Raw genomic sequence first — 27,150 nt, forward strand, 5'->3', positions numbered from 1 at the left:
TCAACACCGTTGGAAGGGAGGAGAACCAATTAAGGCGGGGGGGGTGGAACGAGCAGCTGTCTACCCTTAGCAGGAGGGTTGCTGATTAATTACCTCTCCTGCTGCTGCTGCTGCTGGCTGTCCAGCAGCAGACTGAAGGTGGCTGCTGCTGTGCGCAGGTATATAAAGGCTCAGAGCCTATTATGACACGCGCAGCCAGCGTTCCATTGCCACATTCCGTCTACTGCAGGCGGGATACCTGGATGGCTGAATGTCACTGAGAAGCTCACAGAGACCGCCATAAGCAACAGATTAAAAGAATGCCACAGACTAATCAACCAAACTTTTTGGGTTGGTTTCTCTTTTATAGTCTGCAGGCATTAAATGAAAGAAGTCAGTGTTCCAGCAGAGGGAGACAACGTTTCAGAAAAGGCATTGTAGCAAACCAAAAAAGAAATTTTAAGCGCAGCAGAGTAACCAGCTCACATACCTGTTAGCTCAGGTGAGTTTAAAAGGCTGCTGTTGATAACAAGGGCATTTGCTAAATAGATGGTGTGTGTGCAACAATATACTGAAAGGTCAATTATATTGTGCAGCTTATCTCACCACCTGTAGTTATTTAGGTGAAAGCTCCAAAATGCTTGCCTAATATGTCTGTTTATCCAAAAGGAAGTATAGAGGGAGAGCTAGATAGATAGCATTGCATTACATTACATTACATGGCAATGCAATGCACAGTTGCTGAAGTTGAACCAAAATGAGCTTGTCATCTGGCTTCTGCAACTTTTAACATGAAAAATCCAATGAGGAGAAGAAAAGCAAAGCCAAAGAGTCCATCCCAAAATCCGACAAACAAGCAAAATGAACAAAAAGCATTGAATTCAATTCTTTCTGATTTTAGAAACTGCATTAAAGAAGGGGTGCACCGGTCCTGGAGATACTGCAATACCAGGTCAATGCGTGGAGTGGACAGAGCAAGCTCTTTTTCCATCTCCCTGTTCTAAAAATCCATTTAATATATGGTCCCCAGATAGGGGACGTATCAGATATTAAACTGATAAGAACAGATACTACACTTGATCTTAGCCAAAAGGCCGAGAAGCGATAACCAGAATTGGTTTCCGACTACGGTGCCACCCAAGGATTCTGAAAAGTCCATTTGTGGAGATGGCCACCTGGACTCCCGTTAAGAAGACATGCTGTCAACCTCTAGATCCCTCACATGCCTGCACTTTTCGGCTTGCTGCTGCTGCAATCCACGCGTTTTAGATCTGCATAACTCCACCTCTTTTAGCACAGTACCCTCAACCCCCGGCTGTTCCCACCCGCCTCAACACCGTTGGAAGGGAGGAGAACCAATTAAGGCGGGGGGGGGGTGGAACGAGCAGCTGTCTACCCTTAGCAGGAGGGTTGCTGATTAATTACCTCTCCTGCTGCTGCTGCTGCTGGCTGTCCAGCAGCAGACTGAAGGTGGCTGCTGCTGTGCGCAGGTATATAAAGGCTCAGAGCCTATTATGACACGCGCAGCCAGCGTTCCATTGCCACATTCCGTCTACTGCAGGCGGGATACCTGGATGGCTGAATGTCACTGAGAAGCTCACAGAGACCGCCATAAGCAACAGTTTAAAAGAATGCCACAGACTAATCAACCAAACTTTTTGGGTTGGTTTCTCTTTTATAGTCTGCAGGCATTAAATGAAAGAAGTCAGTGTTCCAGCAGAGGGAGACAACGTTTCAGAAAAGGCATTGTAGCAAACCAAAAAAGAAATTTTAAGCGCAGCAGAGTAACCAGCTCACATACCTGTTAGCTCAGGTGAGTTTAAAAGGCTGCTGTTGATAACAAGGGCATTTGCTAAATAGATGGTGTGTGTGCAACAATATACTGAAAGGTCAATTATATTGTGCAGCTTATCTCACCACTAGTGTTGAGCGATACCTTCCGATATCAGGAAATATCGTATCGGATTGGATCGGGCCGATACCCAAAAAGTATCGGATATCGCCGATTCCGATACCGGAAACCAATGCAAGTCAATGGGACACAAATATCGGAATGAAAATAAACCCTTTCTTTCCTTGTAGGTTAATTCTACATGAAGTAAAACAACTAAGAATAATGTAGAATGACATGAAAAGCCGGCAATTCATCAGCGGCATACACCGGTACCCGACAATTTACAACAGAAAGAATAGAGCATCACACATATATTAGATAGATAGAAACATGTCAGTCACATATATATGAAGTACAGTGACAGTGTTGCTTACTGTACTTGTCATTTAGTGTAAAGGATTTATTAAAAAAAATATTAGTGTTTTCGTGCACCGTCTCTTTAAAAAAGCCGGCCGGCAATTCAGCAGCGGTACCCGACAATTTATAACAGAAAGAATAGAGCTTCACACATAGATTAGATAGATAGAAACATGTCAGTCACATATATATGAAGTATAGTGACAGTGTTGCTTACTGTACTTGTCATTTAGTGTAAAGGATTTATTTAAAAAAATAATAGTGTTTTCATGCACCGTCTCTTTAAGAAAGCCGGCCGGCAATTCAGCATCTGTACCCGACAATTTAGAACAGAAAGAATAGAGAATCACACATAGATTAGATAGATAGAAACATGTCAGTCACATATATATGAAGTACAGTGACAGTGTTGATTACTGTACTTGTCATTTAGTGTTAAAATAAAGGATTTATTTAAAAAAAAATTGGCGTGGGGTTCCCCTTAATTTTAGGCTCTAGCGGAGGTTAAGCAGACAGCTGGGGCAAATGTTTGAAGCCTGGGAAGGGGGTAATACCCACGGAGCTTCCCAGGCTACTAATATCAGCCCCCAGCTGAATACCTAGCCTTTACTAGCTATTAAAATGGGGGAACCCCCCCAAAAAAATAACGTGGGGTCCCCCCTAATTTAATAGCTAGCACAGGCTAGGCAGACAGCTGGGGGCTGATATTAATAGCCCAGGAAGGGTGCCATGAATATTGGCCCCCTCCCAGGCTAGAAACACCAGCCGTCAGCCGCCCCAGAAATGGCGCATCCATAGGATGCGCCAATTCTGGCACTTAGCCTCGCTCTTCCACGCTGCCCTTGTGCGGTGGCAGGGGGTAATAGGGTTGGGGTTGATGTCAGCTTATAATGCCAGCTGACATCAAGCCCAGGTTAGTAATGGAGAGGCGTCTATAAGACACCCCCATTACTAACCCCATAGTCAAAGTTAAAAGAAAACACAAACACCCAGAGTAAAGTCCTTTAATTGAAATAAAGACACAATTCTTTATTGTTCTAAATTAAACCATACTTACCATCACGCCCATTCCAGCTGAAGCCAACGATCTCCTGCAATAAAAGAAAAATAATAAAGCAACCTCATCCTTACCTTTCGATGGTTCCCAGGACAGCTCCAGCTCTGCTACATCGAGATGACAGGCTGGACCGCAGCAGAACGCTGCCATCCAGCCTGTCATCCCGCAGACACTGAGAAGAGCAGGCATGCTTGCGCTCCTCAGTGTCTCTCTGTGACGTCATCCAGATGAGCCGAGTTCATGTCCAATGAACTCAGCTCACCTCATGCACGTCACTGACAGCGTGGGAAAGTTCTCCTGCACTCAGCGCTTCAGCGTGAGAATTCTCCCACGCTGTCAGTGACATACATGAGGTGAGGTCATGTCCAATGAACTCAGCTCACCTCATGCACGTCACTGACAGTGTGGGAAAATTCTCACGCTGAAGTGCTGAGTGCAGGAGAATTTTCCCACGCTGTCAGTGACGTACATGAGGTGAGCTGAGTTCATTGGACATGACCTCGGCTCATCTTTATGCCGTCACAGCCAGACATTGAGGAGCACAAGCATGCCTGTGCTTCTCAGTGTCTGCGGGATGACAGGATGGATGGCAGCGTTCTGCTGCGGTCCAGCCTGTCATCTCGATGTAGCAGAGCTGAAGCTGTCGTGGGAGCCATGGAAAGGTAAGGATGAGGTTGCTTTATTATTTTACTTTTATTGCAGGAGATCGTTGGCTTCAGCTGGAATGGGCGTGATGGTAAGTATGGTTTAATTTAGAACAATAAAGAATTGTGTGTTTATTTCAATTAAAGGACTTTTTTCTGGGTGTTGTGTTTTTTTAAATACTTTACTAGAAATTCATGGTGGTCATGTCTAATATTGGCGTGACCCCATGAATTTTGGGCTTAGGGCCAGCTGATAATACCAAGCTGGCCTTAACCCCTTTATTACCCAGTGAGCCACCGCACCAGGGCCCTGGATGAGTTGGGTACAGCGCCAGAAGATGGCGCTTCAATGAACGCGCCATTTTCTGGGGCGGCTGCGGACTGCAATTTGCAGCGGGGGTGGCCCAGAAAGCTTGGGTCTCCCTGCGCTGCGGATTCCAGCCCCCAGCTGCATAGTTGTATCTGGCTGGACACAAAAATAGGGCGAAGCCCCAAGCATTTTTTTTTTTAATTATTTCATGAAATTCATGGAATAATTAAGAAAAAAAGGGCTTCCCTATATTGTTGTGTCCAACCAGGTACAAATAGGCAGCTGGTGGTTGGGGGCAGCCCATTCCTGCCTGCTGTACCTGGCTGGACACAAATATAGGGCGAAGCCCCACGTCAATTTTTTTTAAAATAAATCCTTTATTTTAACACTAAATGACATTTGAGGAGTTAATAAAGATGCAGTCCCTAAATTATTATTTATTTTTTAATTAATTTTTCCCAAAACTTTTGACGTGGGCTTCGCCATATTTTTGTATGCCAGCCAGGTACAGCATCCAGCTTCTATGAACGCGCCATTTTCCGGGGTGGCTGCGGACTGCAATTTTCAGCGGGGGGGGGGGGGGAGAAAGCTTGGGCCTCCCTGCGCTGCAGATTCCATCCCCCAGCTGCCTAGTTGTACCTGGCTGGACACAAAAATAGGGAGAAGCTTCACGTATTTTTTTTTTTTAATTATTTCATGAAATTCATGAAATAATTAAGAAAAAAAGGGCTTCCCTATATTGTTGTGTCCAACCAGGTACAAATAGGCAGCTGGTGGTTGGGGGCAGCCCGTTCCTGCCTGCTGTACCTGGCTGGACACAAATATAGTGCGAAGCCCCACGTCAATTTTTTTTTAATTATTTCATGAAATTCATGGAATAATTAAGAAAAAAAGGGCTTCCCTATATTGTTGTGTCCGGCCAGGTACAAATAGGCAGCTGGTGGTTGGGGGCAGCCCGTTCCTGCCTGCTGTACCTGACTGGACACAAATATAGGGCGAAGCCCCACATAATTTTTTTTTAATTATTTCATGAATTTCCTGAAATAATTAAAAAAAAATTGACGTGGGGCTTCACACTATATTTGTGTCCAGCCAGGTACAGCAGGCAGGAACGGGCTGCCCCCAACCACCAGCTGCCTATTTGTACCTGGCCAGACACAACAATATAGGGAAGCCCTTTTTTTCTTAATTATTCCATGAATTTCATGAAATAATTAAAAAAAAAAAAACGTGGGGCTTCTCCCTATTTTTGTGTCCAGCCAGGTACAACTAGGCAGCTGGGGGATGGAATCTGCAGCGCAGGGAGGCCCAAGCTTTCTGCCCCCCGCTGAAAATTGCAGTCCGCGGCCGCCCCGGAAAATGGCGCGTTCATAGAAGCTGGATGCTGTACCTGGCTGGCATACAAAAATATGGCGAAGCCCACGTCAAAAGTTTTGGGAAAAATTTATTAAAAAATAAATAATAATTTAGGGACTGCATCTTTATTAACTCCTCAAATGTCATTTAGTGTTAAAATAAAGGATTTATTTTAAAAAAAAATGGCGTGGGATCCCCCATAATTTTAGTCTCTAGCGGAGGTTAAGCAGACGGCTGGGGCAGATGTTTGAAGCCTGGGAAGGGGGTAAAACCCACGGAGCTTCCCAGGCTACTAATATCAGCCCCCAGCTGAATACCTAGCCTTTACTAGCTATTAAAATGGGGGACCCCCCCAAAAAAAATGACGTGGGGTCCCCCCTATTTTAATAGCTAGCAAAGGCTAGGCAGACAGCTGGGGGCTGATATTAATAGCTCAGGAAGGGTGCCATGAATATTGGCCCCCTCCCAGGCTAGAAACACCAGCCGTCAGCCGCCCCAGAAATGGCGCATCCATAGGATGCGCCAATTCTGGCACTTAGCCTCGCTCTTCCACGCTGCCCTGGTGCGGTGGCAGGGGGTAATAGTGGTGGGGTTCATGTCAGCGCCAGCTGCCATGAAGCCCAGGTTAGTAATGATGGGTGTCTATAAGACACCCCCATTACTAACCTACAAAGTGTTAAAAAGAAAAAACACACTACACCCAGAAAAAAATAATTTATTTGAAATAAAACACCATTTTATTTAATTCTTAGTTTACTAAAAAAAAATAGTTACCTGTCCACGTTCCTGCGCTGATCTCCCATGCACAGCTGTCACATCTGGAGATGGTGACAGCTGTGCATGGCTGCTGTAAGCTCACGCTGCCGGGAACACGTCCGCTCCCGGCAGCGGGAGCCACTGACTGAGGTTACCGGAGTGCATTCAGGCAGCGCAGCTCCGGAGACCTCCTTTACGGCAGTGCTGTACCGTGGGAATTTCTCACGATACAGCAGTGCCGTAAAGCAGCTAACCGGAGCAGCGCTGCCTTAACTCTGGTGAACCCTTACGGCCCCGTCATTCTAGCGGCGGCAGCGGTTCAGAGCGGTCACATTCTATGTGGCTGCTCTGAACTGGAGATCTTCGTGGGACACTCGTGGACTGCTACGGAGGGGTAAGGATAAGGTTGTGGTTTATTATTTTATATTTTATTACAGGAGATCGATGGCTTCGGGGAATTAGGTGTCTAGGTGAGTATAGGTGTAGTTTTTTATTTTTTACTTTATTTTAGGTGACGATCGGCGGGGACAGGTAATGTATAAACTAATTTCTTTTAGGTAACCACTGGCCACCAATGACATGTATCTAACATTTATTGGGGACACAGTAGGGCAATTTATATAGCAGGATCAGGCTGATGGGAACTACTGCTCCCATCGAGCTGATCCTGCTGGCACGAGTGGACGGGGGACAGACATAGGCCGATGGGAGTAGTAGTGTCACATCGGCCTATGTCTGCCTGCACGCACAGACACCCCGCACACACACCCCGCACACACACACACCCCGCACACACACACACCCCGCACACACACCCCGCACACACACACACCCCGCACACACACACCCCGCACACACTAATCATGACGGGTCTGGGAGGAGTGGCTGACCTGTGCGGCCGTGGGAAAGTTCATGTGAGTTCATGCAGTCAAGCATGAACTCACATGAACCCTCTGAGGGCACCGCGGCTACTTCAAATGAACAGCTGATCGGCATCACCTGATACCTCAGCTGTTCATTTGAAATAACCGGCGGGAAAGCGCAGCACAGAACGGGAAAGCCGGCGGTGAAGTCTTTTCACTGCCGGCTTCCCCGCCCGGGTCCTTCGCTCCTTGGTGCTGCGCTCCCCGCCCGGTCCTAATTTACGATTGGGATTGGAGGTGGCGAGGGGAGCGGAGGATCGGGGTGGGAGGCTGCGGGGAAGCAGTATGGGGCTGTGTGATTGTTTAAAAGCCGGCGGCTTTTTACCGCCCGCCGGCTTTTAAACAATCAGGAGAATTCTCCCACGCTGGGATGGCATTCTGATGACAAGCTGGATCGCAGCTGAGCGCTGCCATCCAGCTTGTCATCCTTCACAGACACTGCAGAGCGCAGGCATTATGGGAACTTCCGATTCCGGTATTCGATATTATAAAAGTATCGGAATTAAGTATCGGAATTCCGATACAGTGAATATCGGCCGATACCCGATATTTCAGTATCGGAATGCTCAACACTACTCACCACCTGTAGTTATTTAGGTGAAAGCTCCAAAATGCTTGCCTAATATGTCTGTTTATCCAAAAGGAAGTATAGAGGGAGAGCTAGATAGATAGCATTGCATTACATTACATTACATGGCAATGCAATGCACAGTTGCTGAAGTTGAACCAAAATGAGCTTGTCATCTGGCTTCTGCAACTTTTAACATGAAAAATCCAATGAGGAGAAGAAAAGCAAAGCCAAAGAGTCCATCCCAAAATCCGACAAACAAGCAAAATGAACAAAAAGCATTGAATTCAATTCTTTCTGATTTTAGAAACTGCATTAAAGAAGGGGTGCACCGGTCCTGGAGATACTGCAATACCAGGTCAATGCGTGGAGTGGACAAAGCAAGCTCTTTTTCCATCTCCCTGTTCTAAAAATCCATTTAATATATGGTCCCCAGATAGGGGACGTATCAGATATTAAACTGATAAGAACAGATACTACACTTGATCTTAGCCAAAAGGCCGAGAAGCGATAACCAGAATTGGTTTCCGACTACGGTGCCACCCAAGGATTCTGAAAAGTCCATTTGTGGAGATGGCCACCTGGACTCCCGTTAAGAAGACATGCTGTCAACCTCTAGATCCCTCACATGCCTGCACTTTTCGGCTTGCTGCTGCTGCAATCCACGCGTTTTAGATCTGCATAACTCCACCTCTTTTAGCACAGTACCCTCAACCCCCGGCTGTTCCCACCCGCCTCAACACCGTTGGAAGGGAGGAGAACCAATTAAGGCGGGGGGGGGGGGGGGTGGAACGAGCAGCTGTCTACCCTTAGCAGGAGGGTTGCTGATTAATTACCTCTCCTGCTGCTGCTGCTGCTGGCTGTCCAGCAGCAGACTGAAGGTGGCTGCTGCTGTGCGCAGGTATATAAAGGCTCAGAGCCTATTATGACACGCGCAGCCAGCGTTCCATTGCCACATTCCGTCTACTGCAGGCGGGATACCTGGATGGCTGAATGTCACTGAGAAGCTCACAGAGACCGCCATAAGCAACAGTTTAAAAGAATGCCACAGACTAATCAACCAAACTTTTTGGGTTGGTTTCTCTTTTATAGTCTGCAGGCATTAAATGAAAGAAGTCAGTGTTCCAGCAGAGGGAGACAACGTTTCAGAAAAGGCATTGTAGCAAACCAAAAAAGAAATTTTAAGCGCAGCAGAGTAACCAGCTCACATACCTGTTAGCTCAGGTGAGTTTAAAAGGCTGCTGTTGATAACAAGGGCATTTGCTAAATAGATGGTGTGTGTGCAACAATATACTGAAAGGTCAATTATATTGTGCAGCTTGTCTCACCACCTGTAGTTATTTAGGTGAAAGCTCCAAAATGCTTGCCTAATATGTCTGTTTATCCAAAAGGAAGTATAGAGGGAGAGCTAGATAGATAGCATTGCATTACATTACATTACATGGCAATGCAATGCACAGTTGCTGAAGTTGAACCAAAATGAGCTTGTCATCTGGCTTCTGCAACTTTTAACATGAAAAATCCAATGAGGAGAAGAAAAGCAAAGCCAAAGAGTCCATCCCAAAATCCGACAAACAAGCAAAATGAACAAAAAGCATTGAATTCAATTCTTTCTGATTTTAGAAACTGCATTAAAGAAGGGGTGCACCGGTCCTGGAGATACTGCAATACCAGGTCAATGCGTGGAGTGGACAGAGCAAGCTCTTTTTCCATCTCCCTGTTCTAAAAATCCATTTAATATATGGTCCCCAGATAGGGGACGTATCAGATATTAAACTGATAAGAACAGATACTACACTTGATCTTAGCCAAAAGGCCGAGAAGCGATAACCAGAATTGGTTTCCGACTACGGTGCCACCCAAGGATTCTGAAAAGTCCATTTGTGGAGATGGCCACCTGGACTCCCGTTAAGAAGACATGCTGTCAACCTCTAGATCCCTCACATGCCTGCACTTTTCGGCTTGCTGCTGCTGCAATCCACGCGTTTTAGATCTGCATAACTCCACCTCTTTTAGCACAGTACCCTCAACCCCTGGCTGTTCCCACCCGCCTCAACACCGTTGGAAGGGAGGAGAACCAATTAAGGCGGGGGGGGGGGTGGAACGAGCAGCTGTCTACCCTTAGCAGGAGGGTTGCTGATTAATTACCTCTCCTGCTGCTGCTGCTGGCTGTCCAGCAGCAGACTGAAGGTGGCTGCTGCTGTGCGCAGGTATATAAAGGCTCAGAGCCTATTATGACACGCGCAGCCAGCGTTCCATTGCCACATTCCGTCTACTGCAGGCGGGATACCTGGATGGCTGAATGTCACTGAGAAGCTCACAGAGACCGCCATAAGCAACAGTTTAAAAGAATGCCACAGACTAATCAACCAAACTTTTTGGGTTGGTTTCTCTTTTATAGTCTGCAGGCATTAAATGAAAGAAGTCAGTGTTCCAGCAGAGGGAGACAACGTTTCAGAAAAGGCATTGTAGCAAACCAAAAAAGAAATTTTAAGCGCAGCAGAGTAACCAGCTCACATACCTGTTAGCTCAGGTGAGTTTAAAAGGCTGCTGTTGATAACAAGGGCATTTGCTAAATAGATGGTGTGTGTGCAACAATATACTGAAAGGTCAATTATATTGTGCAGCTTATCTCACCACCTGTAGTTATTTAGGTGAAAGCTCCAAAATGCTTGCCTAATATGTCTGTTTATCCAAAAGGAAGTATAGAGGGAGAGCTAGATAGATAGCATTGCATTACATTACATTACATGGCAATGCAATGCACAGTTGCTGAAGTTGAACCAAAATGAGCTTGTCATCTGGCTTCTGCAACTTTTAACATGAAAAATCCAATGAGGAGAAGAAAAGCAAAGCCAAAGAGTCCATCCCAAAATCCGACAAACAAGCAAAATGAACAAAAAGCATTGAATTCAATTCTTTCTGATTTTAGAAACTGCATTAAAGAAGGGGTGCACCGGTCCTGGAGATACTGCAATACCAGGTCAATGCGTGGAGTGGACAAAGCAAGCTCTTTTTCCATCTCCCTGTTCTAAAAATCCATTTAATATATGGTCCCCAGATAGGGGACGTATCAGATATTAAACTGATAAGAACAGATACTACACTTGATCTTAGCCAAAAGGCCGAGAAGCGATAACCAGAATTGGTTTCCGACTACGGTGCCACCCAAGGATTCTGAAAAGTCCATTTGTGGAGATGGCCACCTGGACTCCCGTTAAGAAGACATGCTGTCAACCTCTAGATCCCTCACATGCCTGCACTTTTCGGCTTGCTGCTGCTGCAATCCACGCGTTTTAGATCTGCATAACTCCACCTCTTTTAGCACAGTACCCTCAACCCCCGGCTGTTCCCACCCGCCTCAACACCGTTGGAAGGGAGGAGAACCAATTAAGGCGGGGGGGGGGGGTGTAACGAGCAGCTGTCTACCCTTAGCAGGAGGGTTGCTGATTAATTACCTCTCCTGCTGCTGCTGCTGCTGGCTGTCCAGCAGCAGACTGAAGGTGGCTGCTGCTGTGCGCAGGTATATAAAGGCTCAGAGCCTATTATGACACGCGCAGCCAGCGTTCCATTGCCACATTCCGTCTACTGCAGGCGGGATACCTGGATGGCTGAATGTCACTGAGAAGCTCACAGAGACCGCCATAAGCAACAGTTTAAAAGAATGCCACAGACTAATCAACCAAACTTTTTGGGTTGGTTTCTCTTTTATAGTCTGCAGGCATTAAATGAAAGAAGTCAGTGTTCCAGCAGAGGGAGACAACGTTTCAGAAAAGGCATTGTAGCAAACCAAAAAAGAAATTTTAAGCGCAGCAGAGTAACCAGCTCACATACCTGTTAGCTCAGGTGAGTTTAAAAGGCTGCTGTTGATAACAAGGGCATTTGCTAAATAGATGGTGTGTGTGCAACAATATACTGAAAGGTCAATTATATTGTGCAGCTTATCTCACCACCTGTAGTTATTTAGGTGAAAGCTCCAAAATGCTTGCCTAATATGTCTGTTTATCCAAAAGGAAGTATAGAGGGAGAGCTAGATAGATAGCATTGCATTACATTACATTACATGGCAATGCAATGCACAGTTGCTGAAGTTGAACCAAAATGAGCTTGTCATCTGGCTTCTGCAACTTTTAACATGAAAAATCCAATGAGGAGAAGAAAAGCAAAGCCAAAGAGTCCATCCCAAAATCCGACAAACAAGCAAAATGAACAAAAAGCATTGAATTCAATTCTTTCTGATTTTAGAAACTGCATTAAAGAAGGGGTGCACCGGTCCTGGAGATACTGCAATACCAGGTCAATGCGTGGAGTGGACAGAGCAAGCTCTTTTTCCATCTCCCTGTTCTAAAAATCCATTTAATATATGGTCCCCAGATAGGGGACGTATCAGATATTAAACTGATAAGAACAGATTTTTTTTTTTTTTTTTTTTTATCGAAAGCCCGAATTCGTGTACAAAACCCGAGTGCGCTTAAAAAAGTGACAAGTGCCACAAAAAAAGTGCACTAGGATGCTGGTCTTCTTGAAACCCTCTCCAAAAGGTGAAGGGTCCCCCAAACCATTCCCCGTCCCTCCGAGCCAAAAGGCCACAGCGAGGAACAGGGACAAAAAGCCACCTCCAGCCGAAGCCAGAGGCGACCCAATCTTACCCCCAGCACCTGCCCGAGTTCTCACCCGAGCATGGCACTGGGAGCCAAAGACTGTGCTCCCCTCCCGGAAGAGGGGAGCCAACAACGCTCTCCTCCCGAAAGAGGAGAGCCAGGGGGGTTCAGGGGGGAGCGGAACCTGATGGCCACACACTCCCCCCCTAGACCTGCCAAGAGAGGAACCCGTAAGGGAACCGCATCCCGACAAAATCCTAGTAGGACGTGACACACGTGAATAAGTGGACACACAGTGACAAAGAAATTAAATAAATAGTGAAGGTTTCACAGTATAATACTGCCCGGACCTTCGACCGGGAATTGAAAAATTCCCCATCCTAAGGCCAGAAGGCCCGGAATAAGGGTGTGTGCGAAGAAAGAAAATTTGAAGTGCTTGTGCAAATGTGCCATAAACTCAAGTGGGGTTCCCAATCCCAGTGAGTTTAGGCACCCCAGGGTCACCACTCCTGGGGCACTTCACACTTCGGGCTTTCGATCTTCCCCGGCCCAATGGCGTCGATCCTGGGGGGCCATGCTTTCCACCAGATGACTATATTAGCCACCTGGCGTACTAACAAGCGCCTAAACCCCAGTGTGCATAATGTATCAATCTACTAGGGCGGCCAACATCCAAAACCGCCTTTTCGAAAGATACTACACTTGATCTTAGCCAAAAGGCCGAGAAGCGATAACCAGAATTGGTTTCCGACTACGGTGCCACCCAAGGATTCTGAAAAGTCCATTTGTGGAGATGGCCACCTGGACTCCCGTTAAGAAGACATGCTGTCAACCTCTAGATCCCTCACATGCCTGCACTTTTCGGCTTGCTGCTGCTGCAATCCACGCGTTTTAGATCTGCATAACTCCACCTCTTTTAGCACAGTACCCTCAACCCCCGGCTGTTCCCACCCGCCTCAACACCGTTGGAAGGGAGGAGAACCAATTAAGGCGGGGGGGGGTGGAACGAGCAGCTGTCTACCCTTAGCAGGAGGGTTGCTGATTAATTACCTCTCCTGCTGCTGCTGCTGCTGGCTGTCCAGCAGCAGACTGAAGGTGGCTGCTGCTGTGCGCAGGTATATAAAGGCTCAGAGCCTATTATGACACGCGCAGCCAGCGTTCCATTGCCACATTCCGTCTACTGCAGGCGGGATACCTGGATGGCTGAATGTCACTGTGAAGCTCACAGAGACCGCCATAAGCAACAGTTTAAAAGAATGCCACAGACTAATCATCCAAACTTTTTGGGTTGGTTTCTCTTTTATAGTCTGCAGGCATTAAATGAAAGAAGTCAGTGTTCCAGCAGAGGGAGACAACGTTTCAGAAAAGGCATTGTAGCAAACCAAAAAAGAAATTTTAAGCGCAGCAGAGTAACCAGCTCACATACCTGTTAGCTCAGGTGAGTTTAAAAGGCTGCTGTTGATAACAAGGGCATTTGCTAAATAGATGGTGTGTGTGCAACAATATACTGAAAGGTCAATTATATTGGGCAGCTTATCTCACCACCTGTAGTTATTTAGGTGAAAGCTCCAAAATGCTTGCCTAATATGTCTGTTTATCCAAAAGGAAGTATAGAGGGAGAGCTAGATAGATAGCATTGCATTACATTACATTACATGGCAATGCAATGCACAGTTGCTGAAGTTGAACCAAAATGAGCTTGTCATCTGGCTTCTGCAACTTTTAACATGAAAAATCCAATGAGGAGAAGAAAAGCAAAGCCAAAGAGTCCATCCCAAAATCCGACAAACAAGCAAAATGAACAAAAAGCATTGAATTCAATTCTTTCTGATTTTAGAAACTGCATTAAAGAAGGGGTGCACCGGTCCTGGAGATACTGCAATACCAGGTCAATGCGTGGAGTGGACAGAGCAAGCTCTTTTTCCATCTCCCTGTTCTAAAAATCCATTTAATATATGGTCCCCAGATAGGGGACGTATCAGATATTAAACTGATAAGAACAGATACTACACTTGATCTTAGCCAAAAGGCCGAGAAGCGATAACCAGAATTGGTTTCCGACTACGGTGCCACCCAAGGATTCTGAAAAGTCCATTTGTGGAGATGGCCACCTGGACTCCCGTTAAGAAGACATGCTGTCAACCTCTAGATCCCTCACATGCCTGCACTTTTCGGCTTGCTGCTGCTGCAATCCACGCGTTTTAGATCTGCATAACTCCACCTCTTTTAGCACAGTACCCTCAACCCCCGGCTGTTCCCACCCGCCTCAACACCGTTGGAAGGGAGGAGAACCAATTAAGGCGGGGGGGGGGGGGGTGGAACGAGCAGCTGTCTACCCTTAGCAGGAGGGTTGCTGATTAATTACCTCTCCTGCTGCTGCTGCTGCTGCTGGCTGTCCAGCAGCAGACTGAAGGTGGCTGCTGCTGTGCGCAGGTATATAAAGGCTCAGAGCCTATTATGACACGCGCAGCCAGCGTTCCATTGCCACATTCCGTCTACTGCAGGCGGGATACCTGGATGGCTGAATGTCACTGAGAAGCTCACAGAGACCGCCATAAGCAACAGTTTAAAAGAATGCCACAGACTAATCAACCAAACTTTTTGGGTTGGTTTCTCTTTTATAGTCTGCAGGCATTAAATGAAAGAAGTCAGTGTTCCAGCAGAGGGAGACAACGTTTCAGAAAAGGCATTGTAGCAAACCAAAAAAGAAATTTTAAGCGCAGCAGAGTAACCAGCTCACATACCTGTTAGCTCAGGTGAGTTTAAAAGGCTGCTGTTGATAACAAGGGCATTTGCTAAATAGATGGTGTGTGTGCAACAATATACTGAAAGGTCAATTATATTGTGCAGCTTATCTCACCACCTGTAGTTATTTAGGTGAAAGCTCCAAAATGCTTGCCTAATATGTCTGTTTATCCAAAAGGAAGTATAGAGGGAGAGCTAGATAGATAGCATTGCATTACATTACATTACATGGCAATGCAATGCACAGTTGCTGAAGTTGAACCAAAATGAGCTTGTCATCTGGCTTCTGCAACTTTTAACATGAAAAATCCAATGAGGAGAAGAAAAGCAAAGCCAAAGAGTCCATCCCAAAATCCGACAAACAAGCAAAATGAACAAAAAGCATTGAATTCAATTCTTTCTGATTTTAGAAACTGCATTAAAGAAGGGGTGCACCGGTCCTGGAGATACTGCAATACCAGGTCAATGCGTGGAGTGGACAGAGCAAGCTCTTTTTCCATCTCCCTGTTCTAAAAATCCATTTAATATATGGTCCCCAGATAGGGGACGTATCAGATATTAAACTGATAAGAACAGATACTACACTTGATCTTAGCCAAAAGGCCGAGAAGCGATAACCAGAATTGGTTTCCGACTACGGTGCCACCCAAGGATTCTGAAAAGTCCATTTGTGGAGATGGCCACCTGGACTCCCGTTAAGAAGACATGCTGTCAACCTCTAGATCCCTCACATGCCTGAACTTTTCGGCTTGCTGCTGCTGCAATCCACGCGTTTTAGATCTGCATAACTCCACCTCTTTTAGCACAGTACCCTCAACCCCCGGCTGTTCCCACCCGCCTCAACACCGTTGGAAGGGAGGAGAACCAATTAAGGCGGGGGGGGGGGTGGAACGAGCAGCTGTCTACCCTTAGCAGGAGGGTTGCTGATTAATTACCTCTCCTGCTGCTGCTGCTGCTGGCTGTCCAGCAGCAGACTGAAGGTGGCTGCTGCTGTGCGCAGGTATATAAAGGCTCAGAGCCTATTATGACACGCGCAGCCAGCGTTCCATTGCCACATTCCGTCTACTGCAGGCGGGATACCTGGATGGCTGAATGTCACTGAGAAGCTCACAGAGACCGCCATAAGCAACAGTTTAAAAGAATGCCACAGACTAATCAACCAAACTTTTTGGGTTGGTTTCTCTTTTATAGTCTGCAGGCATTAAATGAAAGAAGTCAGTGTTCCAGCAGAGGGAGACAACGTTTCAGAAAAGGCATTGTAGCAAACCAAAAAAGAAATTTTAAGCGCAGCAGAGTAACCAGCTCACATACCTGTTAGCTCAGGTGAGTTTAAAAGGCTGCTGTTGATAACAAGGGCATTTGCTAAATAGATGGTGTGTGTGCAACAATATACTGAAAGGTCAATTATATTGTGCAGCTTATCACACCACCTGTAGTTATTTAGGTGAAAGCTCCAAAATGCTTGCCTAATATGTCTGTTTATCCAAAAGGAAGTATAGAGGGAGAGCTAGATAGATAGCATTGCATTACATTACATTACATGGCAATGCAATGCACAGTTGCTGAAGTTGAACCAAAATGAGCTTGTCATCTGGCTTCTGCAACTTTTAACATGAAAAATCCAATGAGGAGAAGAAAAGCAAAGCCAAAGAGTCCATCCCAAAATCCGACAAACAAGCAAAATGAACAAAAAGCATTGAATTCAATTCTTTCTGATTTTAGAAACTGCATTAAAGAAGGGGTGCACCGGTCCTGGAGATACTGCAATACCAGGTCAATGCGTGGAGTGGACAGAGCAAGCTCTTTTTCCATCTCCCTGTTCTAAAAATCCATTTAATATATGGTCCCCAGATAGGGGACGTATCAGATATTAAACTGATAAGAACAGATACTACACTTGATCTTAGCCAAAAGGCCGAGAAGCGATAACCAGAATTGGTTTCCGACTACGGTGCCACCCAAGGATTCTGAAAAGTCCATTTGTGGAGATGGCCACCTGGACTCCCGTTAAGAAGACATGCTGTCAACCTCTAGATCCCTCACATGCCTGAACTTTTCGGCTTGCTGCTGCTGCAATCCACGCGTTTTAGATCTGCATAACTCCACCTCTTTTAGCACAGTACCCTCAACCCCCGGCTGTTCCCACCCGCCTCAACACCGTTGGAAGGGAGGAGAACCAATTAAGGCGGGGGGGGGGGGGGTTGGAACGAGCAGCTGTCTACCCTTAGCAGGAGGGTTGCTGATTAATTACCTCTCCTGCTGCTGCTGCTGGCTGTCCAGCAGCAGACTGAAGGTGGCTGCTGCTGTGCGCAGGTATATAAAGGCTCAGAGCCTATTATGACACGCGCAGCCAGCGTTCCATTGCCACATTCCGTCTACTGCAGGCGGGATACCTGGATGGCTGAATGTCACTGAGAAGCTCACAGAAACCGCCATAAGCAACAGTTTAAAAGAATGCCACAGACTAATCAACCAAACTTTTTGGGTTGGTTTCTCTTTTATAGTCTGCAGGCATTAAATGAAAGAAGTCAGTGTTCCAGCAGAGGGAGACAACGTTTCAGAAAAGGCATTGTAGCAAACCAAAAAAGAAATTTTAAGCGCAGCAGAGTAACCAGCTCACATACCTGTTAGCTCAGGTGAGTTTAAAAGGCTGCTGTTGATAACAAGGGCATTTGCTAAATAGATGGTGTGTGTGCAACAATATACTGAAAGGTCAATTATATTGTGCAGCTTATCTCACCACCTGTAGTTATTTAGGTGAAAGCTCCAAAATGCTTGCCTAATATGTCTGTTTATCCAAAAGGAAGTATAGAGGGAGAGCTAGATAGATAGCATTGCATTACATTACATTACATGGCAATGCAATGCACAGTTGCTGAAGTTGAACCAAAATGAGCTTGTCATCTGGCTTCTGCAACTTTTAACATGAAAAATCCAATGAGGAGAAGAAAAGCAAAGCCAAAGAGTCCATCCCAAAATCCGACAAACAAGCAAAATGAACAAAAAGCATTGAATTCAATTCTTTCTGATTTTAGAAACTGCATTAAAGAAGGGGTGCACCGGTCCTGGAGATACTGCAATACCAGGTCAATGCGTGGAGTGGACAGAGCAAGCTCTTTTTCCATCTCCCTGTTCTAAAAATCCATTTAATATATGGTCCCCAGATAGGGGACGTATCAGATATTAAACTGATAAGAACAGATACTACACTTGATCTTAGCCAAAAGGCCGAGAAGCGATAACCAGAATTGGTTTCCGACTACGGTGCCACCCAAGAATTCTGAAAAGTCCATTTGTGGAGATGGCCACCTGGACTCCCGTTAAGAAGACATGCTGTCAACCTCTAGATCCCTCACATGCCTGCACTTTTCGGCTTGCTGCTGCTGCAATCCACGCGTTTTAGATCTGCATAACTCCACCTCTTTTAGCACAGTACCCTCAACCCCCGGCTGTTCCCACCCGTCTCAACACCGTTGGAAGGGAGGAGAACCAATTAAGGCGAGGGGGGGGGGTGGAACGAGCAGCTGTCTACCCTTAGCAGGAGGGTTGCTGATTAATTACCTCTCCTGCTGCTGCTGCTGCTGGCTGTCCAGCAGCAGACTGAAGGTGGCTGCTGCTGTGCGCAGGTATATAAAGGCTCAGAGCCTATTATGACACGCGCAGCCAGCGTTCCATTGCCACATTCCGTCTACTGCAGGCGGGATACCTGGATGGCTGAATGTCACTGAGAAGCTCACAGAGACCGCCATAAGCAACAGTTTAAAAGAATGCCACAGACTAATCAACCAAACTTTTTGGGTTGGTTTCTCTTTTATAGTCTGCAGGCATTAAATGAAAGAAGTCAGTGTTCCAGCAGAGGGAGACAACGTTTCAGAAAAGGCATTGTAGCAAACCAAAAAAGAAATTTTAAGCGCAGCAGAGTAACCAGCTCACATACCTGTTAGCTCAGGTGAGTTTAAAAGGCTGCTGTTGATAACAAGGGCATTTGCTAAATAGATGGTGTGTGTGCAACAATATACTGAAAGGTCAATTATATTGTGCAGCTTATCTCACCACCTGTAGTTATTTAGGTGAAAGCTCCAAAATGCTTGCCTAATATGTCTGTTTATCCAAAAGGAAGTATAGAGGGAGAGCTAGATAGATAGCATTGCATTACATTACATTACATGGCAATGCAATGCACAGTTGCTGAAGTTGAACCAAAATGAGCTTGTCATCTGGCTTCTGCAACTTTTAACATGAAAAATCCAATGAGGAGAAGAAAAGCAAAGCCAAAGAGTCCATCCCAAAATCCGACAAACAAGCAAAATGAACAAAAAGCATTGAATTCAATTCTTTCTGATTTTAGAAACTGCATTAAAGAAGGGGTGCACCGGTCCTGGAGATACTGCAATACCAGGTCAATGCGTGGAGTGGACAGAGCAAGCTCTTTTTCCATCTCCCTGTTCTAAAAATCCATTTAATATATGGTCCCCAGATAGGGGACGTATCAGATATTAAACTGATAAGAACAGATACTACACTTGATCTTAGCCAAAAGGCCGAGAAGCGATAACCAGAATTGGTTTCCGACTACGGTGCCACCCAAGGATTCTGAAAAGTCCATTTGTGGAGATGGCCACCTGGACTCCCGTTAAGAAGACATGCTGTCAACCTCTAGATCCCTCACATGCCTGCACTTTTCGGCTTGCTGCTGCTGCAATCCACGCGTTTTAGATCTGCATAACTCCACCTCTTTTAGCACAGTACCCTCAACCCCCGGCTGTTCCCACCCGCCTCAACACCGTTGGAAGGGAGGAGAACCAATTAAGGCGGGGGGGGGGGGTGGAACGAGCAGCTGTCTACCCTTAGCAGGAGGGTTGCTGATTAATTACCTCTCCTGCTGCTGCTGCTGCTGGCTGTCCAGCAGCAGACTGAAGGTGGCTGCTGCTGTGCGCAGGTATATAAAGGCTCAGAGCCTATTATGACACGCGCAGCCAGCGTTCCATTGCCACATTCCGTCTACTGCAGGCGGGATACCTGGATGGCTGAATGTCACTGAGAAGCTCACAGAGACCGCCATAAGCAACAGTTTAAAAGAATGCCACAGACTAATCAACCAAACTTTTTGGGTTGGTTTCTCTTTTATAGTCTGCAGGCATTAAATGAAAGAAGTCAGTGTTCCAGCAGAGGGAGACAACGTTTCAGAAAAGGCATTGTAGCAAACCAAAAAAGAAATTTTAAGCGCAGCAGAGTAACCAGCTCACATACCTGTTAGCTCAGGTGAGTTTAAAAGGCTGCTGTTGATAACAAGGGCATTTGCTAAATAGATGGTGTGTGTGCAACAATATACTGAAAGGTCAATTATATTGTGCAGCTTATCACACCACCTGTAGTTATTTAGGTGAAAGCTCCAAAATGCTTGCCTAATATGTCTGTTTATCCAAAAGGAAGTATAGAGGGAGAGCTAGATAGATAGCATTGCATTACATTACATTACATGGCAATGCAATGCACAGTTGCTGAAGTTGAACCAAAATGAGCTTGTCATCTGGCTTCTGCAACTTTTAACATGAAAAATCCAATGAGGAGAAGAAAAGCAAAGCCAAAGAGTCCATCCCAAAATCCGACAAACAAGCAAAATGAACAAAAAGCATTGAATTCAATTCTTTCTGATTTTAGAAACTGCATTAAAGAAGGGGTGCACCGGTCCTGGAGATACTGCAATACCAGGTCAATGCGTGGAGTGGACAGAGCAAGCTCTTTTTCCATCTCCCTGTTCTAAAAATCCATTTAATATATGGTCCCCAGATAGGGGACGTATCAGATATTAAACTGATAAGAACAGATACTACACTTGATCTTAGCCAAAAGGCCGAGAAGCGATAACCAGAATTGGTTTCCGACTACGGTGCCACCCAAGGATTCTGAAAAGTCCATTTGTGGAGATGGCCACCTGGACTCCCGTTAAGAAGACATGCTGTCAACCTCTAGATCCCTCACATGCCTGAACTTTTCGGCTTGCTGCTGCTGCAATCCACGCGTTTTAGATCTGCATAACTCCACCTCTTTTAGCACAGTACCCTCAACCCCCGGCTGTTCCCACCCGCCTCAACACCGTTGGAAGGGAGGAGAACCAATTAAGGCGGGGGGGGGGGGGGTGGAACGAGCAGCTGTCTACCCTTAGCAGGAGGGTTGCTGATTAATTACCTCTCCTGCTGCTGCTGCTGCTGGCTGTCCAGCAGCAGACTGAAGGTGGCTGCTGCTGTGCGCAGGTATATAAAGGCTCAGAGCCTATTATGACACGCGCAGCCAGCGTTCCATTGCCACATTCCGTCTACTGCAGGCGGGATACCTGGATGGCTGAATGTCACTGAGAAGCTCACAGAAACCGCCATAAGCAACAGTTTAAAAGAATGCCACAGACTAATCAACCAAACTTTTTGGGTTGGTTTCTCTTTTATAGTCTGCAGGCATTAAATGAAAGAAGTCAGTGTTCCAGCAGAGGGAGACAACGTTTCAGAAAAGGCATTGTAGCAAACCAAAAAAGAAATTTTAAGCGCAGCAGAGTAACCAGCTCACATACCTGTTAGCTCAGGTGAGTTTAAAAGGCTGCTGTTGATAACAAGGGCATTTGCTAAATAGATGGTGTGTGTGCAACAATATACTGAAAGGTCAATTATATTGTGCAGCTTATCTCACCACCTGTAGTTATTTAGGTGAAAGCTCCAAAATGCTTGCCTAATATGTCTGTTTATCCAAAAGGAAGTATAGAGGGAGAGCTAGATAGATAGCATTGCATTACATTACATTACATGGCAATGCAATGCACAGTTGCTGAAGTTGAACCAAAATGAGCTTGTCATCTGGCTTCTGCAACTTTTAACATGAAAAATCCAATGAGGAGAAGAAAAGCAAAGCCAAAGAGTCCATCCCAAAATCCGACAAACAAGCAAAATGAACAAAAAGCATTGAATTCAATTCTTTCTGATTTTAGAAACTGCATTAAAGAAGGGGTGCACCGGTCCTGGAGATACTGCAATACCAGGTCAATGCGTGGAGTGGACAGAGCAAGCTCTTTTTCCATCTCCCTGTTCTAAAAATCCATTTAATATATGGTCCCCAGATAGGGGACGTATCAGATATTAAACTGATAAGAACAGATACTACACTTGATCTTAGCCAAAAGGCCGAGAAGCGATAACCAGAATTGGTTTCCGACTACGGTGCCACCCAAGGATTCTGAAAAGTCCATTTGTGGAGATGGCCACCTGGACTCCCGTTAAGAAGACATGCTGTCAACCTCTAGATCCCTCACATGCCTGCACTTTTCGGCTTGCTGCTGCTGCAATCCACGCGTTTTAGATCTGCATAACTCCACCTCTTTTAGCACAGTACCCTCAACCCCCGGCTGTTCCCACCCGTCTCAACACCGTTGGAAGGGAGGAGAACCAATTAAGGCGGGGGGGGGGGTGGAACGAGCAGCTGTCTACCCTTAGCAGGAGGGTTGCTGATTAATTACCTCTCCTGCTGCTGCTGCTGCTGGCTGTCCAGCAGCAGACTGAAGGTGGCTGCTGCTGTGCGCAGGTATATAAAGGCTCAGAGCCTATTATGACACGCGCAGCCAGCGTTCCATTGCCACATTCCGTCTACTGCAGGCGGGATACCTGGATGGCTGAATGTCACTGAGAAGCTCACAGAGACCGCCATAAGCAACAGTTTAAAAGAATGCCACAGACTAATCAACCAAACTTTTTGGGTTGGTTTCTCTTTTATAGTCTGCAGGCATTAAATGAAAGAAGTCAGTGTTCCAGCAGAGGGAGACAACGTTTCAGAAAAGGCATTGTAGCAAACCAAAAAAGAAATTTTAAGCGCAGCAGAGTAACCAGCTCACATACCTGTTAGCTCAGGTGAGTTTAAAAGGCTGCTGTTGATAACAAGGGCATTTGCTAAATAGATGGTGTGTGTGCAACAATATACTGAAAGGTCAATTATATTGTGCAGCTTATCTCACCACCTGTAGTTATTTAGGTGAAAGCTCCAAAATGCTTGCCTAATATGTCTGTTTATCCAAAAGGAAGTATAGAGGGAGAGCTAGATAGATAGCATTGCATTACATTACATTACATGGCAATGCAATGCACAGTTGCTGAAGTTGAACCAAAATGAGCTTGTCATCTGGCTTCTGCAACTTTTAACATGAAAAATCCAATGAGGAGAAGAAAAGCAAAGCCAAAGAGTCCATCCCAAAATCCGACAAACAAGCAAAATGAACAAAAAGCATTGAATTCAATTCTTTCTGATTTTAGAAACTGCATTAAAGAAGGGGTGCACCGGTCCTGGAGATACTGCAATACCAGGTCAATGCGTGGAGTGGACAGAGCAAGCTCTTTTTCCATCTCCCTGTTCTAAAAATCCATTTAATATATGGTCCCCAGATAGGGGACGTATCAGATATTAAACTGATAAGAACAGATACTACACTTGATCTTAGCCAAAAGGCCGAGAAGCGATAACCAGAATTGGTTTCCGACTATGGTGCCACCCAAGAATTCTGAAAAGTCCATTTGTGGAGATGGCCACCTGGACTCCCGTTAAGAAGACATGCTGTCAACCTCTAGATCCCTCACATGCCTGCACTTTTCGGCTTGCTGCTGCTGCAATCCACGCGTTTTAGATCTGCATAACTCCACCTCTTTTAGCACAGTACCCTCAACCCCCGGCTGTTCCCACCCGTCTCAACACCGTTGGAAGGGAGGAGAACCAATTAAGGCGAGGGGGGGGGGTGGAACGAGCAGCTGTCTACCCTTAGCAGGAGGGTTGCTGATTAATTACCTCTCCTGCTGCTGCTGCTGCTGGCTGTCCAGCAGCAGACTGAAGGTGGCTGCTGCTGTGCGCAGGTATATAAAGGCTCAGAGCCTATTATGACACGCGCAGCCAGCGTTCCATTGCCACATTCCGTCTACTGCAGGCGGGATACCTGGATGGCTGAATGTCACTGAGAAGCTCACAGAGACCGCCATAAGCAACAGTTTAAAAGAATGCCACAGACTAATCAACCAAACTTTTTGGGTTGGTTTCTCTTTTATAGTCTGCAGGCATTAAATGAAAGAAGTCAGTGTTCCAGCAGAGGGAGACAACGTTTCAGAAAAGGCATTGTAGCAAACCAAAAAAGAAATTTTAAGCGCAGCAGAGTAACCAGCTCACATACCTGTTAGCTCAGGTGAGTTTAAAAGGCTGCTGTTGATAACAAGGGCATTTGCTAAATAGATGGTGTGTGTGCAACAATATACTGAAAGGTCAATTATATTGTGCAGCTTATCTCACCACCTGTAGTTATTTAGGTGAAAGCTCCAAAATGCTTGCCTAATATGTCTGTTTATCCAAAAGGAAGTATAGAGGGAGAGCTAGATAGATAGCATTGCATTACATTACATTACATGGCAATGCAATGCACAGTTGCTGAAGTTGAACCAAAATGAGCTTGTCATCTGGCTTCTGCAACTTTTAACATGAAAAATCCAATGAGGAGAAGAAAAGCAAAGCCAAAGAGTCCATCCCAAAATCCGACAAACAAGCAAAATGAACAAAAAGCATTGAATTCAATTCTTTCTGATTTTAGAAACTGCATTAAAGAAGGGGTGCACCGGTCCTGGAGATACTGCAATACCAGGTCAATGCGTGGAGTGGACAGAGCAAGCTCTTTTTCCATCTCCCTGTTCTAAAAATCCATTTAATATATGGTCCCCAGATAGGGGACGTATCAGATATTAAACTGATAAGAACAGATACTACACTTGATCTTAGCCAAAAGGCCGAGAAGCGATAACCAGAATTGGTTTCCGACTACGGTGCCACCCAAGGATTCTGAAAAGTCCATTTGTGGAGATGGCCACCTGGACTCCCGTTAAGAAGACATGCTGTCAACCTCTAGATCCCTCACATGCCTGCACTTTTCGGCTTGCTGCTGCTGCAATCCACGCGTTTTAGATCTGCATAACTCCACCTCTTTTAGCACAGTACCCTCAACCCCCGGCTGTTCCCACCCGTCTCAACACCGTTGGAAGGGAGGAGAACCAATTAAGGCGGGGGGGGGGTGGAACGAGCAGCTGTCTACCCTTAGCAGGAGGGTTGCTGATTAATTACCTCTCCTGCTGCTGCTGCTGCTGGCTGTCCAGCAGCAGACTGAAGGTGGCTGCTGCTGTGCGCAGGTATATAAAGGCTCAGAGCCTATTATGACACGCGCAGCCAGCGTTCCATTGCCACATTCCGTCTACTGCAGGCGGGATACCTGGATGGCTGAATGTCACTGAGAAGCTCACAGAGACCGCCATAAGCAACAGTTTAAAAGAATGCCACAGACTAATCAACCAAACTTTTTGGGTTGGTTTCTCTTTTATAGTCTGCAGGCATTAAATGAAAGAAGTCAGTGTTCCAGCAGAGGGAGACAACGTTTCAGAAAAGGCATTGTAGCAAACCAAAAAAGAAATTTTAAGCGCAGCAGAGTAACCAGCTCACATACCTGTTAGCTCAGGTGAGTTTAAAAGGCTGCTGTTGATAACAAGGGCATTTGCTAAATAGATGGTGTGTGTGCAACAATATACTGAAAGGTCAATTATATTGTGCAGCTTATCTCACCACCTGTAGTTATTTAGGTGAAAGCTCCAAAATGCTTGCCTAATATGTCTGTTTATCCAAAAGGAAGTATAGAGGGAGAGCTAGATAGATAGCATTGCATTACATTACATTACATGGCAATGCAATGCACAGTTGCTGAAGTTGAACCAAAATGAGCTTGTCATCTGGCTTCTGCAACTTTTAACATGAAAAATCCAATGAGGAGAAGAAAAGCAAAGCCAAAGAGTCCATCCCAAAATCCGACAAACAAGCAAAATGAACAAAAAGCATTGAATTCAATTCTTTCTGATTTTAGAAACTGCATTAAAGAAGGGGTGCACCGGTCCTGGAGATACTGCAATACCAGGTCAATGCGTGGAGTGGACAGAGCAAGCTCTTTTTCCATCTCCCTGTTCTAAAAATCCATTTAATATATGGTCCCCAGATAGGGGACGTATCAGATATTAAACTGATAAGAACAGATACTACACTTGATCTTAGCCAAAAGGCCGAGAAGCGATAACCAGAATTGGTTTCCGACTACGGTGCCACCCAAGGATTCTGAAAAGTCCATTTGTGGAGATGGCCACCTGGACTCCCGTTAAGAAGACATGCTGTCAACCTCTAGATCCCTCACATGCCTGCACTTTTCGGCTTGCTGCTGCTGCAATCCACGCGTTTTAGATCTGCATAACTCCACCTCTTTTAGCACAGTACCCTCAACCCCCGGCTGTTCCCACCCGCCTCAACACCGTTGGAAGGGAGGAGAACCAATTAAGGCGGGGGGGGGGGGGTTGGAACGAGCAGCTGTCTACCCTTAGCAGGAGGGTTGCTGATTAATTACCTCTCCTGCTGCTGCTGCTGCTGGCTGTCCAGCAGCAGACTGAAGGTGGCTGCTGCTGTGCGCAGGTATATAAAGGCTCAGAGCCTATTATGACACGCGCAGCCAGCGTTCCATTGCCACATTCCGTCTACTGCAGGCGGGATACCTGGATGGCTGAATGTCACTGAGAAGCTCACAGAGACCGCCATAAGCAACAGTTTAAAAGAATGCCACAGACTAATCAACCAAACTTTTTGGGTTGGTTTCTCTTTTATAGTCTGCAGGCATTAAATGAAAGAAGTCAGTGTTCCAGCAGAGGGAGACAACGTTTCAGAAAAGGCATTGTAGCAAACCAAAAAAGAAATTTTAAGCGCAGCAGAGTAACCAGCTCACATACCTGTTAGCTCAGGTGAGTTTAAAAGGCTGCTGTTGATAACAAGGGCATTTGCTAAATAGATGGTGTGTGTGCAACAATATACTGAAAGGTCAATTATATTGTGCAGCTTATCTCACCACTTGTAGTTATTTAGGTGAAAGCTCC

The 27,150-nt window shown here is 45.8% G+C and overlaps 15 non-coding genes and 1 pseudogene across 15 annotated transcripts; all 16 read right to left on the reverse strand.

Moving 5' to 3' along the window:
• Positions 1-894: 894 nt before the first annotated feature.
• On the reverse strand, positions 895-1,085 carry LOC141189592 (U2 spliceosomal RNA). Its single transcript, XR_012263645.1, has one exon. It is a non-coding gene; the product is annotated as a U2 spliceosomal RNA (small nuclear RNA).
• Positions 1,086-8,165: 7,080 nt separating this feature from the next.
• On the reverse strand, positions 8,166-8,356 carry LOC141184442 (U2 spliceosomal RNA). Its single transcript, XR_012259196.1, has one exon. It is a non-coding gene; the product is annotated as a U2 spliceosomal RNA (small nuclear RNA).
• A 1,125-nt stretch (positions 8,357-9,481) lies between these two features.
• On the reverse strand, positions 9,482-9,672 carry LOC141189594 (U2 spliceosomal RNA). The gene has a single exon (XR_012263646.1). It is a non-coding gene; the product is annotated as a U2 spliceosomal RNA (small nuclear RNA).
• Positions 9,673-10,790: 1,118 nt separating this feature from the next.
• On the reverse strand, positions 10,791-10,981 carry LOC141184443 (U2 spliceosomal RNA). The gene has a single exon (XR_012259197.1). It is a non-coding gene; the product is annotated as a U2 spliceosomal RNA (small nuclear RNA).
• A 1,122-nt stretch (positions 10,982-12,103) lies between these two features.
• Positions 12,104-12,291, reverse strand: LOC141185974 (U2 spliceosomal RNA). The gene has a single exon (XR_012260546.1). It is a non-coding gene; the product is annotated as a U2 spliceosomal RNA (small nuclear RNA).
• Positions 12,292-13,085: 794 nt separating this feature from the next.
• LOC141186250 (U2 spliceosomal RNA) lies at positions 13,086-13,177 on the reverse strand (annotated as a pseudogene).
• Positions 13,178-14,296: 1,119 nt separating this feature from the next.
• LOC141189595 (U2 spliceosomal RNA) lies at positions 14,297-14,487 on the reverse strand. The gene has a single exon (XR_012263647.1). It is a non-coding gene; the product is annotated as a U2 spliceosomal RNA (small nuclear RNA).
• A 1,127-nt stretch (positions 14,488-15,614) lies between these two features.
• LOC141189596 (U2 spliceosomal RNA) lies at positions 15,615-15,805 on the reverse strand. The gene has a single exon (XR_012263648.1). It is a non-coding gene; the product is annotated as a U2 spliceosomal RNA (small nuclear RNA).
• Positions 15,806-16,926: 1,121 nt separating this feature from the next.
• LOC141189597 (U2 spliceosomal RNA) lies at positions 16,927-17,117 on the reverse strand. Its single transcript, XR_012263649.1, has one exon. It is a non-coding gene; the product is annotated as a U2 spliceosomal RNA (small nuclear RNA).
• A 1,122-nt stretch (positions 17,118-18,239) lies between these two features.
• On the reverse strand, positions 18,240-18,430 carry LOC141189598 (U2 spliceosomal RNA). Its single transcript, XR_012263650.1, has one exon. It is a non-coding gene; the product is annotated as a U2 spliceosomal RNA (small nuclear RNA).
• Positions 18,431-19,552: 1,122 nt separating this feature from the next.
• LOC141189599 (U2 spliceosomal RNA) lies at positions 19,553-19,743 on the reverse strand. Its single transcript, XR_012263651.1, has one exon. It is a non-coding gene; the product is annotated as a U2 spliceosomal RNA (small nuclear RNA).
• A 1,122-nt stretch (positions 19,744-20,865) lies between these two features.
• Positions 20,866-21,056, reverse strand: LOC141189600 (U2 spliceosomal RNA). The gene has a single exon (XR_012263652.1). It is a non-coding gene; the product is annotated as a U2 spliceosomal RNA (small nuclear RNA).
• A 1,124-nt stretch (positions 21,057-22,180) lies between these two features.
• Positions 22,181-22,371, reverse strand: LOC141189601 (U2 spliceosomal RNA). Its single transcript, XR_012263653.1, has one exon. It is a non-coding gene; the product is annotated as a U2 spliceosomal RNA (small nuclear RNA).
• Positions 22,372-23,492: 1,121 nt separating this feature from the next.
• LOC141189603 (U2 spliceosomal RNA) lies at positions 23,493-23,683 on the reverse strand. Its single transcript, XR_012263655.1, has one exon. It is a non-coding gene; the product is annotated as a U2 spliceosomal RNA (small nuclear RNA).
• Positions 23,684-24,805: 1,122 nt separating this feature from the next.
• On the reverse strand, positions 24,806-24,996 carry LOC141189604 (U2 spliceosomal RNA). Its single transcript, XR_012263656.1, has one exon. It is a non-coding gene; the product is annotated as a U2 spliceosomal RNA (small nuclear RNA).
• Positions 24,997-26,116: 1,120 nt separating this feature from the next.
• On the reverse strand, positions 26,117-26,307 carry LOC141189605 (U2 spliceosomal RNA). The gene has a single exon (XR_012263657.1). It is a non-coding gene; the product is annotated as a U2 spliceosomal RNA (small nuclear RNA).
• Between the last annotated feature and the right edge of the window lie 843 nt (positions 26,308-27,150).

Source organism: Phyllobates terribilis, unplaced genomic scaffold (assembly GCF_046119375.1).
Source record: "Phyllobates terribilis strain yellow unplaced genomic scaffold, ASM4611937v1 Scaffold_40__1_contigs__length_11209783, whole genome shotgun sequence".
Lineage (NCBI taxonomy): Eukaryota > Metazoa > Chordata > Amphibia > Anura > Dendrobatidae > Phyllobates > Phyllobates terribilis.